Raw genomic sequence first — 20,700 nt, 5'->3', positions numbered from 1 at the left:
TCAGTGTGAGTATAGAAGAAAATGGGGCAGAGCATATCCATCCTTTCTTGGCCACCTGTTTCTTGTACCCACCACCAGAGACCAATTTATTATACTGAGAACTAGATTCACAAATTTTGAAAAAAACTCAATGTAATGGTTAATTTTATGTCAATTTGGCTAGACTATGGTACCCAGATATTTGGTTAAACATTACTCCAGGTGTTTTTGTGGAAGTATTTTTAGATGAGATTAACAGTGAAATTAGTAGATTTTGAATAAAGTAGTTTACTCTCTATGATGTGGGTGGGCCTCATCCAATCAGTTGAAGGCATTAACAGAAAAAGACTGACCTCCCTGGAAGAAGAGGGAATTCTGCCAGCAGACGGCTTTTGGATTTGAACTAAAACATTGGCTCTTCCTTGAGTTTCCAGGCTGCCACCTTGCCCTGCAGATTTTCGACTAGCCAGACTCTAAATGCATGAGCCAATTCCTTAAAATAAATCTCTCTCTCTCTCTCTCTCTATATATACAAATACACGTGAGATTGATTCTGTTTCTCTGACGAACCCTAATACAATCAAGTAATTTCAAAATTATCCACCTATTATGAAGAATATTTGCAGTTTTAGTGAACTTATGTTTTCTCTTTTTGTGAATAATGGAAGTGAAGATTTAGTCCTTCATAAGTCGTGTGTTCTCCTGGAACCTTCTCCACTCTTAACCTGGCTCTGCCCCACTTCGTTTACCTTCCTCACCATGCACAGGACTTCAATAATAATTATTTTTGGCCAAGCCTAACTATCTCCTTAGCAAAGATTCCACACCTTCCATAGATGACGATTTCATTTCTTGGGGGATTCCTGGGTTTATGATTTCAAAGGTCACCTTCTCAATTCTTTTTTCAAGCTTCTAGAAGGATGTCCGTTTTCAACCAAGAGCACATCTGAAAATGGATCACTGAATTCTAATTCATTCTTCTCAGTGGTAAGAGTTCTGAACAAGCCAGTCCTTTTACTGAATGAGTTTTTCTGAAAACACATCTTTCCAAATGCATATTTTTTGGTCAATAGCAACATAGCCTAATTCTGTATCAAGAAAAGACTTTATGGAACTTACAGGCTCTGAATAGCTTTTTATATATAAATATAAATAAACATTTTTTAATTTATAAATTTTATTTTACATAGTTTTTATATTTATATAATTTTATATAAAATTTATATGTAAATTTTAAATATAATTTTTATGTATACATTTTATTTATTTATAAAAATAAATAAAATATAAATAAGAATTTATATTTTTATAATTTATAGATCCCCAAAATTCAGTTCAGGACGCACATGGCATGCACACACAGGCTAGCAGTTTTTAAGGGCCATCTTTTTGTTGTCACAAGGATGCACTGGACTTTCACCTTATTTTAATCTCCTCTGATGAAAAGTAGGATAATTCTTAGTTCTTCTCACTACAAACCTTTCCTTCCATCTCGCCTTACTCTTACCTGTTCTATTACAAGGATTCTACTAATAAGGATGACTTATTAGAAGTGATCATCTAAGTAGGAAATTATTCTTTCTTCCACAGAGATATTTCTCCTCCTTCAATATTTACACACCTCTTCCCCAGGCTTGGTTCTCCTCCTCTATTCTGTTTACACATGAATGTGAAGCACATTTACTTCAGTCCCTTAAGTGGGAAACTTGGGTGATACTTTCACTTGTTCTCCAATGTTCTTCTGTATCGAATCACCCAGCAATTCCTGTAGATTCCTCATTCTTACTAGCTCTCAAATTTGTCCACTTCTCTACATATCTACTGCATCTATGTTGTTTTTTAATTCAAAAAATTAGAGCAATTTTAAGTTCAAAGCAAAATTGAATGAAAGTACAGAGAGTTTTTGTATAACCCTTGTTCCCAGACACCTGCAACTTTCCCTTCTATTGACATTCTGCACCACAGTGGGACATTTGTTAAAATCAATGAACCTACATTAGCATATCTTTATCGCCCAAAGTCTATAGTTTCTGCTAGGGTTCACGCTTGGTGTTTTACATTCAATAGGTTTTGACAAATGTATAATGACATGTATCCACCAGTGTAGTAACATACAGAATAGTTACATTTCCCTAAAAATCCTCTGTGCTCTATTCATCCTTCTCTCCCCCTTAACCCCTGGCAACCAATAATCTTTCAACTGTCTCCATAGTTTTGCCTTTTCATGTTTGTGTTTTTGTTTCATTCAGGATATGCATGCCTGTTTTCACAGATCTCCATATCTTTTAACAAACGTCTTTCCCATTAGTTTTCCGTATAGAAGATTGATTTTTCTGATGCACAATTTGATCATACTGGTGTCATGCTTAAATGACTTCTTGTTGCCTCCAGTGTGAAGCCCCTATTACTTAGTGATCTAAAACCCTTTAGCACCTGCTGACTTCTTTTTCATTTTGTGCAACTTACCATCTTGCGTATTATGTTTCTGTCATGCTGAAGTACTTGCAGTTCACAGAATGAACTGTGTTCTGTCTTGTCTAGCTATATTTACTGATTCTTTTCCCTTTTCTAGGAATACATTTGTCTCTCCTATTCCTTGGATATATTAAAGTTGTTCCTCAGGTCTCAACGTAGCATCTCTTTCTCTCAAAGAAAGGCAGGACAACGTGAGACGGTGAACTTTGACATGGCATCCTGCATTATGTCTTCCTCACGATACAAAACACCCCATTGAAAATACTTGCTCTTTAGCTGGTCTTCCACATTAGGCATAAGACCCTTGAAGGCAGGAGTTGTACTTTGTTGTTGCTTAAGTACCTACCTGGCCTTCATATTTTCATATATGCCAATTTTTCTTTGGTCCTGGTGAAATTCAAAGCAGTACTAATAAAGAAACGCATTTCCTACAGGACTGATGTAAATAAATTGTCAAATCTCCTTCATATCTTAACATTGTTTGGTGGGCACTCAAGTAAAAATGTTCCAGATTAGAATATGATTTCGTTCTAGGTAGATTATTTCTTTACTTAGGAAATAAAGGGAGCTTTTCAGTAAATAGATAGAGATATTGAAATTTAATTATTGTACAGTGGGTCTTAGCATACAGGACCTTTCCACATGTTCTCAAGCCAGGTTGAGGGTATTCACGGTCTTTAAATCTTATGGTTACTAATCTTTGCACATTTACTTTTAGAAATAAACACAGGAATTGTAGAATAAATGGATATAGCTTATAAAAAGATGTAATAAATACATTAAACATCTAGTAAACATTTACTAAGAAAACTGCAAAGATCTAACAGGCAGGTTTCTTAATTAGTAGGGACTCTTGAAAGCCCGAGTCAGTCCTTGTCACTAAGACACTGAGAGCTACTTGGTGATATTGGAAGGCTTCCTTACAACAATTCAGTTTCAGAAATTTAGGAACACATATGGTATATCTATTATTATTATCCTTTTTTTTTACTTCAGTGTGGAAAGCTAGAGAGTTGACAGAATTAGTCTCCTTTGTCATCATTAATACATTTAAGGCCTCCCTATTCTCTCTCCTTTCCTCAGTCCTCATCTCCCTTCTCACTCAGGTTCCTTCCATAACAAGTTTAACAAATGCCATGGATATGTGCACATGTGTATTATTTTACATAAATGATATTGTGTCAGAATCCTTCCTTGTCTTAAGCTGTACTCAAAAAATTGTTCATAAGGCAAAATGTGTATCTTCTTATGTATCTAACTGTTGAAGAGTATTCCATAGAATTCTGTGTAACTTATCCACTTCCCAGAGATGGGCCATTGTCCCAGTTCCCTGTGACCATAAACAGAGCTGCCTTCGTATCCTCTCTCGGGTCTGGATTACTGGGTCATAGGGAACGGTTCTTCTCTGTTTCCTTAAGCAATGGCAGCCTGCACTCTGGAAAGGCTACTTTGGTTCATACTCCTACCAGAAGGGAATGTGGGTTCCTATTTCCACACATGCTCTCCAACATTTGATGGTATAAATACTGACTTTAATGACACATTTCAAATATTTTTTGAACAATCTGTGGCACGTGGCTACAACATGAAGACCTAACTCCTTGGATCTCTCTTTTTGGCTCCTATTCTACTGTACCTTTTTCATGCCCTTACATTTTAACACCTAATATGTCGTGTAATTGCATCTTGATTCTCCAAATGCAAACACATGACAATGATCCTTAGGATAGAAACTACATACTGTATACTCTTTTTTTTTTGTCTACTGAGCTTAATGAGGCATTCACAAGTTTTCTCTGTTTTATGATCTTTTCTTTCCCTTTGCTCATCAACTTTGAAATAACGACAAGAATTTAGCTTTATCCTAATGGTTGAATAAAGAAGCAAAATTACTTCTTTTTTCAGGTTTATACTACAGAAGGTCATCCTTAAAGCTCATCATCTTTACAACTTGTTCCTTCCTATCAATTTGCACAGTTTTAAAGTACACACATACACACACACACACAACACACAGAATATGCTTTATGTCCTTGGAGGTTATAACTCAATATTGTGTTCAAAGATTTCTGTGGCCATTTTTTTCTGTTTTTGTTTTTAATTTTCCCTTTTTGACTTTCACTTCCCACTCTTATTCTTTGTCCCTCTAATCTCGTGAAGGCCTAGGTTAGAAATAATGGAAAAGCATGTGTGGTTTCTTACCCTTTTTGGTCATTCTTAAAATAGTAGGTTTGTGTGTAGTAATATGCGTTCTTCTTTTCCATGGTAACCATAGAAACAAGATCGGTAGTGTACAATGAGCTTTAGAATTTAGATGATTTGAAACAAGAACAAATATATCTCCTGCATCGAGGAGAACACTTAGTTTAGCTTTTTCTTCCCTCCAGTGAGCCAGGGAAGTAGGCTTTATGTACGTGATGATATATAGAGAATACTATTTTTCAACTATGTAAAGATCTTTTAAACCCAATAAGGTTGGGAAAATTAATAGAGTGATTTATGATACAAATTGATATAAAGTTATCAGTAACTTCAGCTTAGTGGTTATAAAACAAGAGGTTTTAGCAAATGGGATAAATTTATTACCTAAACTAAGTGATGGATCACCTTTCCAAAAGTAGTTGCCAGACATCACTATAATTTGTAACAAGTTAATATATTTATGATCGTAGTTGACTGGTCCCAAAACAATTAAGAATGGTTATAAAGCGCAGGTCTATGCCTCAGGCTGCCTTGCCCTTGAATCTAGACCAAACATTTGATTTCCTGTATAATGATTTTTCCAGAATTTACAAAAAGAGCCTCCATTATAAACTTTTACTACTAATAATTAACTCTCTTTAACTAGGAAACATTCAGAGTACTGGCTTGTTTTTGCTAATGACCAAGGTTTATGTTTAAGTATTTGTAACCAAAGCTCAAGGCAGTTTGTGTGCTGGTGTCACAAAACCAGGCCATCTGTCACCCAGGTAATGACAGATACAGCTACACCTTGTCAGAAGGAGACGTGTTCAGGTGTGGCACAGGAGGACAGCAGAAAGGAAGGCACCATTTCTTTGTCAAGGTGACTGCGGTGTAATATGTGGCTCTATCCCATGCGTATACCTTCCTCAGCCAACATTTCACGCAATATGGCAAATTTAGGAATATAAAGGAGGAAGAGGAGATTAAGGAGGATCAAAAGAAGTAGAAGGAGGAGGACAAGCCCTGTCATTAACCACACACAGCCACTGTTAGCATTGTGGTGTCTCTGCATTCACATAAAGTAGATCAATATGTTCATTCTTACATAAGTGGATACTACTTAAACTTTAAATAAACTTGGCCCACAAGATATATATATAGTTTTTCTTTGTAGATTTTGCTTTCACTTTTAGCACATTATCAGTATTTTTATATGTAGTTTTTGTAAAAATGTCCTATTTTGCAGATTTAATCCGATGTATTTAAATAATGGCTTATTCCTGGAAATGCAATGTTTCTAATTTTTGTTATAAATAATACTGTGATGAAAAATTTGTGGCATACATTTTTGAGATACATCTAATTATTCCTTAGAAGAGAATCGCTGGAATGAGGTTACTGGGATAGGTAGTTACATTAAAAAAATATTTGATAAACATAAGCAATAAGACTTTTATTGAAATAGTCTGTTGGGTTTATCTGGTTCATATATCTCAGCAGCTGTCAGAGAAATTTTTAAAGTTGAAATACTTTGGCGACCAAAATAAGTAAATTATGATCAACTGAGAATAAGTGTACCCACAGTATAGAAGCGAGGACTGAGGCACAGAGACGTACTTCTCTCCTAAGTGAGAGAGCACGGAAGTGGCGCAGGCGAGGTGAAGACCCAGCTAATATTCTGACCGTGAACCACATGATATTCTTTCTTTTCTTGTATGTGCAAAATACTACACAAACACACACATCTACATATATGTAGCTATATATACATATTACATGCACATAGATGCATACATTAAATATACATTATATACATTATAGTATACTATATTACATTGTATATATTCCTCTTCACACACATACTACATGCACTTTCCCACAAACGATACCACCCAAAGGCGTAGTTCTAATTTTTTGGCTTAGCGATGAATTTTAGAGTGAGTTCCAGATCAACATTTGCATTAGTGTTGACAAAAGCACGTTATCCCAGTGTAGAAATTATTGTATTTTATTTCCCCATGCTCCTATGAGTGGATATTTAGTCTAATTCCAATCTTTTGCCATTACAAACAATGCTACAATAATATCCGTACTTTTTTGTGGACACGTGGCACTAAAGGTTTTAAAGCATTAATAAAAAATTTTTTGAGCATTTAGTATTGGTTAAAATACTTAGCTCTTACTAGGCAAATGTTTAAATCATTTATGTTTATAAAGAAGTAATATGGATACATAATTTTAAAAATTAAATATAAGCATAGGCAGTCTCCTACCTGACCGCCTCTTTACTCCAAATTCCCAATACCCCGAGAAACTGCTATCATCTCTTAGGGAAAGCTTTTCTCTATTTACGTCCACATTCCCAAGTAATATCCCTATATCTCTTCTACTATTATTTATTGATTTTTCTTACCATAGTACATGAATATTTAGCTTTTAACACTTCCTGTTCCCCATCCTCAACACATGTAAATACACATACTTCTGTTCCTCTTATTCTTGCAAGGGTTATGTCACAATATTTGTAATAGCTGAGAAGATATTGTTTATGTAGGGAACATTGTTTTCTTGGAGTTTTCTTGTTTATCAACTTAACTTTCAACATAATTGTCCACTAACTGTCCCAATTTCTGGAAGAACTTTTGGCTATCTTTCCCCATACCATCATCAAACCTGTTGGTTTTTACCTGATACTCCTCTCTTCCTGTTCTAATATGGACCAGGTGCTCTGTGCTTTCATCCTGCAGAGTCCCTTTGCCTCACTCTCGGTTTGGATCTCCCAGGCTCTCTCACTGGGTGCGTTCCTCCATTTTGGTGCAGCTTGGCTCAAGCAGTAACCAGAGAAAGGGTAATTGGGAAGTACCCTTGTGAATTGGTGTATCTGAAATCTTATCTACTCTAACATTTCATGAATAATTTAGTTGGGTAGATAAATTATCTTTCTTCCTCTTGAAAGCATCTTCCCAGAGTCTTCTAGCTTCCACTGTCACTCTAAAAATTCGACGCATTTCTGGTTCTCAATTCTTTGTACAGCAACTTCTTGTTCCCTATTTTGAAACTTTTAAGACTGTGTTCATTTTCCTGTTGTAAAGTTTCACAGAAAGGTGTTTGGTGTGGTCTTTCTTCATTTGTTTTGCTGGGGCCTAGTAGGCACTTTCAGTGTAGAATATAGTATCTTTCAGTTCTAAGAAAATTTATTCTATTTATATTCTAATTTTATCTCCTATAATTTCTCGTTTTCTCTAATTCTTATTAGCTTAATATAAACCTTTTATTGAACTCCATTATTGTTATTTTTCCCTCCAATTGTTGTCTTTTAATTTAATTTTCTGAGTATTGTCAGTGTCCAATTTTCTAAGCAATTCCCTCAACTTATTCTTAACATCCCTCTATTACTTTTCCTTCTAGTACATTTTCAATTTAAGAAGACTTTTTCCCCACAATATTTCATTTATTTTTATACCATTTTTTGTGTATGTAAACATTTTTTTACTTCAAGAACATTAAAATAATTTTCATCTGTTCTTGCATTGTTTCTTGTTTCTTTCAAGTTCCATTTATTTCTGATGACTGGATTTGGCCTCTGGCTTTTATGATATCAAACTCTGATGATCATTTGTTGATAGCTTACACCCAAAATGAGAAAGTCTAAGAAAGACTGAGTTTGGGGGAAAAGATTAAGAATTTGATTTTGACCGAATTTGAGAAAGCATCCAGAGACGTGCAGTACTGTACCACTTTATAAGCACGTCTGCAAGAACTGAGAGTGGAACCAGGGCATCCCACTGGACCTGCGTCAGATCACGTTGGTGCACAGCTTGAAAAGTAATTGATTACTATATAGCCTAGTGTATCAAGAGGTGGTTGAGAACACAAGATATATTCTCTCAGCAAATTTCAAGTATACATTAATTATTAACTATGGTTACCATGCTGTACGTTAGTTCTCTAGAACTTATTCGTCTTATAGCCGAAAGTTTGTAGCCTTTGACCAACATCTCCCCATTCCCCCCAGTAACTACCATTCTACTCTGTTGCTCTAAGTTCAACTTTTTTAGATTCTTCATATAAGTGATATCACTTAATATTTTCTGTGTCTGGCTTATTTCACCTAGCATAATGTCCTCCAAATTCATCCACATTATCATAAATGGTAGGATTTCCTTTCTAATTTAAGGATGAATAATATTCCATTGTGTATATTCGGCACAATTTCTTTTTCCTTTCAGCCACTGACAGACACAGATTGTTTCTGTATCTTGGAATGGGAGATGTGAAGAATGAGCATGGGAGTGCAGGTATCTCTTCTATCTCCTGTTTTCATTTCCTTTGAATATGTATCCAGAAGTGGGATTGCTGGATCATTTAGTAGTTCTATTTTTAATTTCTTGAGAAACTTGCATTCTGTTTTCCGTAATGACTGTATCAATTTATATTTCCACTGACAGTAGACAAGAGTTCCTATTTCTTCACATCTTCTCCAACTTGTGTTCTCACCACACACACACAAAAATAGTAACTATGTGAGGTGATGGATATGTTAATTAGGTTGATTGTGGTAATAATGACATAACGTATACTTCTGTCAAAACACCATGCTGTGCACCTTAAATATATACAATTTTTTCACATTTATATCTCAATGAAGCTGGAAAAAACCCTGAAATTGAAAGAAAAAGGTAGTTGAGATGCAAGTACATCAGAATTTCTCTCATAATTGCCTGTAAGCATTCAGGTTAATAACGATTCTTTGATGGTTTTCTCATTTTAAGTATTAAAATTATGTTGGTCTTTTGGAGCCATGAGTCCAGACATGGAAGTCAATAGTCGAGATGCACATTCTATTTTCTCCCACCTTGTGAATACTCTGTCAAAACAACATGAGATCGTTTGCAGCTTTTATTGATCTTTCCCTAGACTTTGACCCTGAGAGACCACCAATAGCTAAGTTGTGTGGGATCATTAGAGACCAGGCAGAAAATGATGCCTATAAAGACTTTAATATCCCCAGGGGGTTGAGGGTCAATAGCAACAATCTCCTAGCAGGCCACACAAATTGGAGAGGCCAAAAATGTTTTTTTTTAAACTTGTACTTTCATGATTTGATAATTTCAGATAATCTTGTTGTATAAATTTATATATATATGTATATGTATATATACATTTATATATGTGTATATACATATATATGTACATATACACATATATATGTTTTTCTATTTTCAAAACTGGCAAATATAGAAAAATGTATATATTTTTATGATTTGACTTTTTTTAAAAAATGGTCTCAACTAACAATTGATTCCATCCTTTAAATATTTATAGGAACAGTGGTTTATGATCCAATTGTTTAAATTAAAAATTTTAACACAGTTCTCCAAAAGTTATTTGGCCTTTAATAAAAATTATGAGGGAGGCTGGACGTTTGGCATGCTCCACTTCAGTGGTCTGGGTTCAGATCCCAGGCGCAGACCTATGCCACTTGTCAGGCATGCTGCAGCAGCGGCCCACATATAAAATAGAGGAAGACTGGCATGGATGTTAATCTTCCTCAGGGCTAATTTTCCTCATGCAAAAAAGAAGAAGATTGGCAATGGATGTTAGCTCAGGGTGAATCTTCCTCAGGAAAAAAAACAAATTATGATACATCGAGTCAACCAATTTACTTAATGTAGATGCACAGACATACACACAGATATGGATGCCCTTGTTTTGTGGAGTCTACTGAATCTCTGTTTTTCTTTTTATGGCCATATTAGGCAATTAGTATCACATGTTTTTAAACTTTTAGGGGCCCAATCTATTGTTCCCAGACTTCATAGCATAGAACAGTGGTAACTTTATGACACATGCATTTGTAAATTGACGCTCAAATGTGTTTTCTAATGAAATCCTTAACTTGAAACCATGTAGAGTTCCTCTTCAGCCAAATGTCCTTGTTAGTTTCTAAATGTTTTAAAAAATGGCCAACTCAAGCCTCTGCTCCGCTTAATTTTGAAATGTGCACATTTACTCTTAATCAGCAAAATGAGATATCTGTACTCTTGCTTACTGCAGTTGAATATGATTTCAAGGTCCCTGGTAGACTTCTATTGTCAAAAGCTGACATCTGAGAAATAAGGATACATAGTCACTTTGTTCCTACATACAGTGTTTATCAAGTGTTAACAAGAACAATTTTATTTAAAATAGATTTAGAAGCCCTAACCCACCGAATCAGAGACGGTGATCAAAGTCTTGGAATTATCACTTTTCATAATCACTTCGTGTTATTCTTAGGCATACTAAATTTCAGAAATTCCTGACTTGTGTAATTCACATTCTGTCCTTAGATCAAATTAGATGATGAGAAAACTGTGCACTGGGATTGCTCTTTAGTCTCTGTGTGTTTCTGCTTTGCTGAGTACAGGTAATTGACATGATATCATCTGCTTCTATTGAGGGGGCATAGAAACACTGCTTTATGAAACTTACTGGCATAATAATTAACCTGGGGACATAATAGATAGCATCGACTCTATGCAGCTCTTAGGAAAATATTTCTCTTAGGTCTCATAAGACTTAAGAGGTCTTGTATAATTTTTCAGCACATTTTAGATTTTGTGAATATTTAATCATTTCACAAAAACTCTTCTAAATATATATTGTAGTCAGGCACTGAGTTAAGTGAAATTTAAGTTACTTAACATTGTTACAAACTATAATTAAAATGAATAATAACTGATTTATCCTTCTTTTCTCTGTACTACCCACAGCATGCTGGGGAAAAGGAGGTTCTGATAGAGCACTACAAATTCTGGAATTTTTTCAATACTGAGGTGAAGCAAACTTTCAGAAGGTCACATTCTATTTAGCTCTACAATGAAGCGATAAGCATTATTTTGGAAATCGGAAGAGGGCATTTTATTGAAAAATTTTCACAACGCTAAAGGTTCCCTGAATTTCCAAGACAGCTACACAGATGAACGTTGAGTAAATTGGAGGGGAGGTTTGCTTTCACTTTAGCCACTACTGGGGTGGTTACTTAAGAAGCTTGATTTTCAAGGAAATAAAGATCAAACCTGGCAGAAGTTGTTCTTTCTGCTTATAGATCTCTGTATGCACCATCAGGGCATCCGCCCACTCACGCACACATGCCTCATCACACATACATGTATGCTTATTTTACAGACCTGCATAATGCACTGTTCAAACGTAAAGTGTCAATCAGATCTCATTCTGCGGAGGAAGACAAATTCTAATCATGTAGCATGATTCTAGGGCTCAATTTAAGACCAAACAGAGGAAAGCACACACACTTCAAATTTTAGCACTTGAGACCCAGGCAATCCTTCTAGGGAAAATGCTGAGTTTCCCACAGTTTATCAAATGTTACATTGTAGTCAAGAACTAACATCCATTATTTGTATAATTCCCTTCCTGTACTTAGACTTGCCATTGAGTTTCTCTTAGCATATTCCTTCTTGGAATTCTATAAATGGTAACCCCTTTTCTCTTTTTGCAAATCTGGTATTTTCTACCTTATGAGAATTTTCATTGTTTCCCCTTAGTTTTTAAAAAATTTGTGACATTTATCTATGATCTTGAAACAAAACTCAACCACGATCACTCCATCACTCCAGGGAAACTGTCAGGAAAAAATTTCTTCAGTTTCTGTATATGCTGGTCTGTCTTTCCTTCTTGTGGCCCATATATAAAAAAATGTGTATATATATATATATATATATATATATATATATATATATGCATATAAAGTTTATTTACTTAAAAGCAGACACTAATCATTGAGGAGAACTTTTACATCGTGGCGAGGGCCAAGAGCTCGTGGGTTTACCAAAGAAGAATGTCCTCAGGTAATTTGATTTATCTTTTTCTGGAGACATAACCAAAAAAATAAAGCCCCAAGACTTACATAGATCTTAGCATTATAAGTACTGCTTCTCTGTAGACCTTTTGTTAGATATTAACACCTAAGGAAAACACAGCTCTCTCACAAAATTTGTCTGGAATGTTTGCCTCGAATATGAAAATACGTCTGCTCTTATGAACTAGACTCTCTAAGGATATCATTTGCATTTCTTTCAAATTATGTACAACTTGTGCAGATAGCTGTATTTTGCATTCTAAAACTGAAATAATACACAATACAAACTTAACACTTAAGTGTCGGATACTTAGAATAAAAGTCATTTTCAGTTAATTATCTGGCCTTGCAGGCCTATCTCTTTCTCTTAAGTGCTCCCAGAGCAATTTGCTTATATCTTTCATGTGATACAATATTTTAGGCTAGATTGAGTATATATCAGTCTCGAGATTACAATAGATTTTAAAGTCCTTGTAAAAGACTTTGCTTTACCTACCTTTGTGAGCTCAGTAACAGCCACAGGCCCTTGCATGATACTTGGGCTATTTAACTTAGGACCATCCTATTTCAGACAGCAGAGGAGTAACCACTGCCAGTGTAACAGATGGCTTTATTCATTTACTCAGGGCTCCTTCTAGCAGTTACTGAGCATCTCTTACGTGCTATACATTGCGCTGTTGCCCAGTGACAAATAAAAATGGCAAGCAATAGGATATATTGGAGTATATGAGGAAGCCATTTGGTATAAACCTAATTCAGCCTGACTTTGTTTTTCCAAAAGGGCCTGACTGTGGCCATTGAGCATGCATTGTATATCTGCTTAGACATTTTGAGATAAAGGTGCAACTTCCCTCCCCCTCCCAACGTTGGCATCTCCTTAAAGATTAAGCATCTTTCTTCAGGCTGGGAACTGATTGCAGCGCTCATCTGTGACTGCCCAGCTCCAGGCAACAGACCTGCCACCCTGCAGCGTTCACTGAGACAGCAGACCTATCCGCTGTTTTTATCAATCGCTGTGCCCACAGAGCAGCCTCGTGACTATTGTAAAAGGGACATTTCAATCATATGTGAAACATCCTCTTTGAGGGTATATAACCACCCTGTATACTCCCACTTCTTTGGAGTGCTCTGTTCCTTTGTGTAAAGACTCTCCTGGGTTATAATCCTCAGATTTAAACTCAGAATAAACTGACCCAAATTTTCATTTATAGATTGGTTATGGATTCTTTTCGTCGACACCAGATAAGTCATAAAGAATCCCTGCTGTGTTAAAGAAGTCTGAAGTCTAGGATGCTGTGGCTAGGACTCCTGGGAACTTCTTAAATATTCATTATCCCTGCTTGCTTAGTAAGAGAACCCTGATTTTATTCAGGACAATGATGTTTTCAGATATAATAATGTATTTCTCATCCTTGTTTGTTGCTGGGAATGACCAATTTGAGGTAAGCAGAAGTCATAGAATCAGGATCCAGGGAAGGTCTTTAAGAAGCTGGCTCGACAGGGAGGGCATCTTTTTGCCCCTTGCTATTCCCCTTCTTCCTCTTACACGGAATGCAGGTGCTGGGGCTGAGGGCGGGCCGCCCCACGCTGTGCCACTCTGCTATGCAGACTATTTCGAGCTGAAGACAATGAAGCCTCAAAAGACTCAGGAAGGGGGCTGGCCCCGTGGCCGAGTGGTTGAGTTCGCGCGCTCCGCTGCAGGCGGCCCAGTGTTTCGTTGGTTCGAATCCTGGGCGCGGACATGGCACTGCTCATCAGACCACGCTGAGGCAGCGTCCCACATGCCACAACTAGAAGGACCCACAACGAAGAATATACAACTATGTACTGGGGGGCGTTGGGGAGAAAAAGAAAAAAAAATAAAATCTTTAAAAAAAAAAAAAAAGAAAAAAAAGACTCAGGAAGAAAATTTTACCTTCCCCCAAACTGCCTAAAAGAAATTTAAAATAAAGGCTGTCTCCAGGACAGGCCATCACCATAGATAACTCTGGGTATCTAGTACACTTGGGAGGATCCTTGCTAAGTCCACTCTTATCAAAGTCCTGTTTACCAAACAGTTGCATTCCGTCTCTATGTAGATTGTATTCCTCCCCCTTGGAGTCCCAGATCACTATGTCCTCCTTGTCTGTAGCTGAGGGGACTTAGGTGGACTCAGCCAGATGGCTGAGTTACTCAGTTTCCTCTGGGTTTCTCCCATGTATACATGCTATTAAATTTTGTTTGATTTTCTCTTGCTAACCTGCCTCTTTGATTATTTGACCAGCCATAAGAACCTTAAGGAAAAGCGGTGTGGGGAATTCTGCCACTTCCCCGACACAGGACATGGAGGCAGATTATAGCATCCACTTTGTTACCTTCAGAATGAAAGCATATTGAAGAATAACTAAACAGAAAAAAAAAAACTGCCTAATGACTTGTGGATACATTGCACAAGCACTAGACTTCTTTTACGTGAGAAAATAAACCCTTAATTTATTTAAGACACTATAGCAGCACTTTGTTAGTTTACTTCCTCACACTGATGTAGGTTCCTGTCCATCCTCCCTGCAGGCCACTGCCAGGAAACAGAGAGACTGCTTAGTCAGCAGCTTGACAAAGAAGACCCAAATCTGGGGAAGAAACAGTTAAATAACTCCTGGGTCCTGGGCAACAGGTGACCTTCAAGCCACCTTTGCTCTCTGGGGAGATGGAAAGGCTTTTTCCTGGTCTTAAAGTGCTACTGCCCTTCCTAGGAGGTCCCCACAGCTGTTTGGCTAAGAATAGGCTCCAGGGAACTTTTAAGGATGCGCAGGCCCTTTGGGCAGAGAGTCATTTTTCTTCACACCGTTTTAGGGGATTTGCTGCACATGTTTATAAAAATTAACTCCATTTGTGCCATTCACCGTTTGTACATAAAGGATTCGTTGAACATCAAAAAGAAATGCGGATGTGGAGAAAAGGGAACCCTTGTGCACTGTTGGTGGGAATGTAAATTTGCACAGCCACTATGAAAAACAGTATGGAAGTTTCCTGAAAAATTAAAAAAAGAACTACCATATGATCCAGCAATTCTTCTTCTGGACATTTACCTGAAGAAAAAGAAAACGCTAACTCAAAAGGATATATGCATCCCCATGTTCATTGCAGCATTCTCTACCATAGTCAAGTTATGGAAACAACCGAAGAGTTCACTGATGGATGAATGGATAAAGAAATTGTGGTATATATACAGAAATGCCACATATTATATATACATATATACACATATACTTACGTATACATATATATACAATGGAATAATTCAGGCATAATAAAGAATGAAAACTTGCCATTTCTGACAACATAGATGGACATCAAGGCCATTATGCTAAGTGAAATGAGTCAGAGAAAGACAGATACTGGATGATCTCACTTATTTGTAGAATCTAAGAAAAAAAGCAACTTCAAACTCATAGGTACAGAGAACAGATTGATAATTGCCAGAGGCAGAAGGTTGGGGGTGAAATAGGTGGAGGGGTCAAAAGGTACAGACTTTCAGTCATAAAATAGAAGTCCTGGAAATGTAATGTACAGCATGGTGACCATAGGTAATAATATCGTATTGTATATTTTAAAGTTACTAAGAAAGTAGATCTTAAAACTCTCATCACAAGAAAATATTTTTGTAACTATATAAGGTGACGGATGTTAACTTAGTGTGACTTGAGCAATGTATACAAATATCAAATCATGTTGTACAACTGAAACTACTATGTTACATGTCCATTATACCTCAATAAAAATCAATATAAAGTCTTATAGTACCAGGCACTTATCATAAGTAAAAAAAGAGAGAGACCACAGCAGGTCTGTGTTAGTAACACTCAAATGCAATTCCTGAGGAACATAGTGGTCAGAAACATAAACAAGCACATTACAATGGAGCGCCTATACTGCAGCCTTAAAAGTACATACAAAGTGTATCCATTGCCTGTATTACCACCATGATACATATTACATTGGATAAATTGTGATCATTTGCTTTATTAATTATTGTTTGTATCCCCCTTTTGTGCCCCTCCCCCCTAGAACATGTTTCACAAAAGAGTACAAACTTGGTTTTATTTACTAACATACCTCCAGTACCTGGAATGATGTCTGGCACATAGCCAACATTCAGTAACTATTTGTCAAATGAATGGATGCATGACTCAATGAATGGTTGGGTGAATGGATTGATAAACATATGGAGCTTGCTCTGAAAATATGGTAGTTACTTTTATCTGTCAGGGCAGTAAATGATAACAGGGAAAAGGTCTGTCTGTGCTTAGACAGGTACATTGTAGTAGGATAAGCTTTCTGGGCTTGAATAAATGTTGCCTTGATTTCCAAACTAAGAATATCACTTCATTGCGTTATTTTATAAATCAAAGAATTGAAAATAACCAAAATCCCGGCGTAGTTGCACTTTATGTGAGTCATTTAGCAGTCAGGTTTGGCAAGAAAATAGCCAAGTGATATTGTGGGAAAAGCAGGCCTACATATGTACAACTATCTTTTAATTACGTGTAAGTGTATATACTACATCCACCTGTAACCACTACAAAACACTCGTCAAATCTTTTATGTGTATCTAAGCATAGCTTTCATTAGTCATTCAGTTTTTGTAGTGTTCTTAGAAACATTTTCATTGCAAATGTTCTGACATAATTCTCTACATGTGTATACAGTCGTGCACTCCATAACAATGTTTCAGTCAACAACAGACTGCATATACCACGGTGGTCAGATAAGATTTGTACCATATAGCTTAGGTGTGTAGTAGGTTATACCATCGAGGTTTGTGTGAGTGTACTCTATGATGTTTACATAACAATGAAATACCCAAATGAGGCATTTCTTAGAATATATTGTTAAGCAATTCACGACTGTATAGAATGGTATGTTAATGACCTAAAAAAAAAAAAGAATACTACTTGCTTGGTACATGGAGAACAATGTTATATCAGTGAATGGAAGTTACACAAATTCTGCATTGCATGTAGAGAAGTGTTTTAAGACCACTTGTAATAAAGATGTTTCGAAGAACCCTACTTGCTTAGTAACTCAAGAACAATGTTACATTAGGTATTCATTCTTTATTGAAGAACCAATCTTATCTTTTAACCACAAGTGCTTAAAAGCAGTGTCAGTCATACTCCAAAACCTCTTTTATTTCATCACTTATTGAATCCCAAGCAAATCTACTGGTCAGATGTTTTCTTTTGCAGGCTGATGTCTCTTAGTGCTACCTGTAGAGATTTCTTATAACCTCTGTCCTTGTACTTGAGCCATGTTTCTAGAGTACAACCCTAATTACTGCCATAGTTGTGGTTCCCATTGTTGATGCTGGAAGAGTTCTGCCACGGTTGTTACATCTAGCCCAGTCACTTCGTATTTTCACATTTGTTCATGATATTGTTCTCCCAGTTAGGGGGAACCTGTTTCAGTTTTGTAAGAAAGTAATAACTTCTTTTTAACCTGTTAAACTTTAAACACAGGATGGCACATTAAACAAAGTATGGCGGCACATTAACGAGGGTCAGAAAAACATCAGACCATCAAGGAAAGAATCTTTTTTTCTAGAGAGTAACTCCAACTTGTGCTTCCTTCTAGAAGCTGCTGTTCATATTGACATACAATCTTAAGTAGAAAGAAATCCTCCTTAAAAAGGAACTGTGAGGACCACCAAGCTCTCTGGAAAAAAAAACATTTCTTTCCCCATGGTCTTTTGCTTCCTCTTAAATTTTTGTTTATATGTTTAAGTTTTGGTTATATGCCTACTTCCCTACTTTTTCCAGAATAGTGTAACAGAGATCATAGTAACTTACTAAGAAGTTATGGCTAGTATTTCAAAATCTTATTTTCCTGGTAGGTGGGCATGAATAGTTTTTCTGGTATATCTATTAGAGGAACTTTTACATGTTAATTTGGTTTATTGAAATTATACATAACTTCACAGTGTGGACCCATAAACACCTACTACATTCTTAGATATTTTGAAATCTAATTTTTATTAAATTTAAGTAATAGTTTTCCATTAGTAAAGTACTTACTCTTTTTTTTTTTTACCAAATATCATGTATATTTATTAATTTTCTATTATTGCTAAGAATAAGATTTAGTTGCTAACATATGGAATTTTGAAAGTTCAAAAGAGTCCAAATAAATGGAACATACTATTTGTAGCCTAAAGCTCGATTTCTTATAAAATATGTATTAGAGTAGTGGTTCTCAGCTAGGGGTTACTTGCTTACCAGGGGACATTTAGCAAGATCTGGACACATTTTTTGTGTGTGTTTGTACGTGTGTGTGTACATGCGAGCTACTGACATCTAGGCCACAGAGACCAGTGATGCTGCTAAATCTCCCAGAATGCACAGGTAAACTCCTCACAACAAAACACTGTCTGGTCCCAAATGTCAACTGTGCTGAGTTTGAGAAGTCCTGTATTCGTGTGATTGGATCCCAAATAAAATGTGATCAAGAATTATAAATATTTTGATCAAATTTTACATAAGACAAATATATTTAAGACATGATTTTGTTATGGCATGAAAAATATTTTACCAGTCAAGAATGTGCAGATACAAATTTTCTATTAATATTCATAACAGAATTCATATAAATAGAACATAAGGATAAATCACTTCTACAGGATCCTTTGTAAAGATTATCAGACTCTTTCTTAGGAACTTGGTTGGTATAAAGGAGAAAGGTATTTCCTTTCCTAGTTAATGCAGGGAGCAAAGTCCTCTCCACCAAAACAATTAAAAAATAAAAGGTGTTACATATTTCTCTTTGTGGCCCAGGCATTGTTCCATACAGCTATTATTTGTTAAAACCTATTTTAATTAAACACATCTCGACATAAAAATCTCAGGAGTTTGCAAAGCAGACACTCTAAATTCATAAGGTTTGAGGAGAAATGTTTAAAACTATCCAGTATCATTTGGAAGTAACCCTGACAATGAGAGCGAGAGGGGAAAGCATCTGTTCACTCTATTTCTTTAGACAAAGAACTTATGAATTAATTGGTCATTGCTTAACAGAAAATGTTAAATCTGGGAGAGAAAACGGGGAGATAAATTTGCAAAACTATTTTTCTATTAGTGATTTTGAATAATTTTTGTAAGTTTAGGTATTATGAAATTCAAGATCCATGTTTTGAACCACTAATATCAAATAAAAAATAATAACTTATATCTTCTGTTAAAAAAGAACAACACAAAAAAGGTTGCTATGGGAATAATGAGTTGCAACCAAGTCATCCATAAGGTAGCAAATGAGTAGCATTATCTTGAAGAACTTCTGAATATTTATTTGATCTTTATTATCCACATTTTACCAAAATTCAGTCAAGAACTATTATGGCTGTCACATTATATTGTCACTGTATTAACTATAATATTTACGTCTTCATCACAATTATATAGCCAGCTTCACAGTATTGTAAATTTTAATATTTCAGTAGGAAGAATGCATCTTATTAGTTAATATTCATGAGAATCAAAAAGTATTTTCTCAGCTGTCAATTACGTCTTTTCTCTAAGAGGAACCAAGATTCAAATGCAATGTTCTTGCCAAAGAACATAAGTGGAATTTCCTGGTACTAGTACAAAACCCCATTAAGTAATCATTTCTCTCAACTGGATTAATATGCTTCCTTCAAAGGAAGAAATGCAGTTACTACACCATAACAGATATTTTATTCTCTTCCTTGTTCTACTTTTTGTTTGGTGTAACAGAAAAAAGTAAGAGCTTTGCATTGCAATGCGATAGTCAATTTGTATATCTCTATTGCTGGACCATATTAGCAGACTAAGTTATGTTTTAATGTTATTTGTTTAAATAACATAATTGAAAAATGTAAATTTCTGTTGGGAAGCAACATGGCCACTATACGTAGGTAACAGGTGATCTGAAGGTATAGCAAAGCTAAGTTTGGAATTACATCTAATTGTAAAGAAATGCTGCTTCCTCTTGGCCTTATAATCTGCTTAAGTGGTTTTTACTTTTTATTTTGAAAGCAGGGGTACACTTTATCAAATGCAATCCTCCTGAAGTCTCAGGGTATGAGCTGGATTATCAGAGATGCTATGGATGAAATAGGGTCCCAAAGATTCACCAAATCAATCTTCCCCAACCCTTCTTCCATCCAACCAGAGCATCTGAGGCTGCTACCCAGGTATGTGAAGGAT

At 35.9% G+C, this 20,700-nt stretch overlaps 1 long non-coding RNA gene across 2 annotated transcripts in view; it reads left to right on the top strand.

The window, feature by feature from the left end:
- Positions 1 to 20,700, top strand: part of LOC139076503 (uncharacterized) — a 111,494-nt gene that overhangs the window by 16,774 nt on the left and 74,020 nt on the right. For both annotated transcript variants that reach the window (XR_011528199.1, XR_011528198.1), the window contains one exon: positions 8,868 to 8,936. This is a non-coding gene — a long non-coding RNA (uncharacterized lncRNA). The remainder of the gene's footprint in view (positions 1 to 8,867; positions 8,937 to 20,700) is intronic.

The sequence above is a fragment of the Equus przewalskii genome, chromosome 16 (genome assembly GCF_037783145.1).
Source record: "Equus przewalskii isolate Varuska chromosome 16, EquPr2, whole genome shotgun sequence".
Lineage (NCBI taxonomy): Eukaryota > Metazoa > Chordata > Mammalia > Perissodactyla > Equidae > Equus > Equus przewalskii.
Note: the sequence above shows the minus strand (reverse complement) of the source record. Positions and strands in the feature narration are given on the sequence as shown.